The sequence below is a fragment of the Sinocyclocheilus grahami genome, unplaced genomic scaffold, assembly GCF_001515645.1.
Source record: "Sinocyclocheilus grahami isolate Dianchi unplaced genomic scaffold, SAMN03320097.WGS_v1.1 scaffold9922.1, whole genome shotgun sequence".
In the NCBI taxonomy this organism is placed as follows: domain Eukaryota; kingdom Metazoa; phylum Chordata; class Actinopteri; order Cypriniformes; family Cyprinidae; genus Sinocyclocheilus; species Sinocyclocheilus grahami.
This window is the reverse complement of record NW_015512932.1, coordinates 1-459: the sequence shown is the minus strand read 5'-3', so window position 1 is coordinate 459 and position 459 is coordinate 1. Positions and strand designations below refer to the sequence as shown.

At 44.7% G+C, this 459-nt stretch overlaps 1 non-coding gene across 1 annotated transcript; it reads right to left on the bottom strand.

The window, feature by feature from the left end:
• Positions 1-292: 292 nt before the first annotated feature.
• trnal-uaa (transfer RNA leucine (anticodon UAA)) lies at positions 293-365 on the bottom strand. The gene has a single exon. It is a non-coding gene; the product is annotated as a tRNA-Leu (tRNA).
• Between the last annotated feature and the right edge of the window lie 94 nt (positions 366-459).

Genomic DNA, 459 nt, shown 5'->3' with positions numbered 1-459 from the left:
AACCGAGGACCTTTTGTGTGTCAGGCTAATGTGACGATCACTATATTACAGCATCTCAAAAATTTACTCTTGTGCTCTTTCAGGTAAAATTTATACTGTAATCTGTCCTCAAAGCAGATTGACAATCTGAGTAAATCCCACACACAGTAGTACAGAGTTCATTCGGCATGGCAGTCTGCTCAGAGTTCCTTAAAAACTTGCCTTCTCCTAGCTCGAATTTAAGGTCTTTGCAGCTTCGACCACCTGCTTACCAGAGAGCCATTTCAGCAGAGACAGAACAAAAGCCTCTGTCTGTTTCCACCCTGTTTCAAGCTGGGGACCTTTCGCGTTTAAGGCGAACGTGATGACCACTACACTACAGAAACCAGTCAGAAAACCTAATTTGCTTTAACACCTCTGGGCAGGCTTGTGCTCTTGTAGCATTGCTTGAGAACGCAACAGATCCCCGACTTCAGCAAC